Here is a 619-nt window from a genome sequence, read left to right as displayed (position 1 = left end):
AAGCGTTTGTTGAGCGCGCCGGACAGATTAAAATTTGCAGTGCAATTCCGCAGAAATTTTCGAGACAACGATTTCGCGTTTTGTTTTCGACTACAGGGAATCGTGTCCTGATTATAGTGGCGTTCCCATGTCAAAGTTCCCATACCAAATGTTAATTATACCATGCTGTCTTCAACTCACTCAGTTAACTGTAAATGCAGATGGGCTAGTGTAAAAGTTCAAAACGGTGCTTGATACTATTAGCAAGATGTATATTTTGTTGGCAAGACTATCCTTAGCTTACTCTCTACGTTTATTGAACGAGCAGCCATCCAGTTCAATCTGCTGCCTCAAGAGCAAAGCCCCTGGTTGAAGTCCGTCAAAAAACCCAAGCAAGTTTCAACACTTTCGATTGCAGTTTCTTTCACAACGTTCGAAATACATTTCTGTCGAAGCATAAAATAAACTGAGTTTGATTATGCCGAAATTCAACTAATACCCAAAGCCGTTTGAAACAACAATGTTTCGCGATCTTTTGTAGCCTGCCCAGGTTTTGATGGCAATCATATCAAGCATAATCCTAACTTGACACAGTCGATAAGAGTTGTAATCGATCAAAAACAAGGGGGTGGCTCTTTGC

The sequence above is a fragment of the Phytophthora parasitica genome (assembly GCF_000247585.1).
Source record: "Phytophthora parasitica INRA-310 unplaced genomic scaffold supercont2.7, whole genome shotgun sequence".
Classification (NCBI taxonomy): domain Eukaryota; phylum Oomycota; class Peronosporomycetes; order Peronosporales; family Peronosporaceae; genus Phytophthora; species Phytophthora nicotianae.
Note: the sequence above shows the minus strand (reverse complement) of the source record.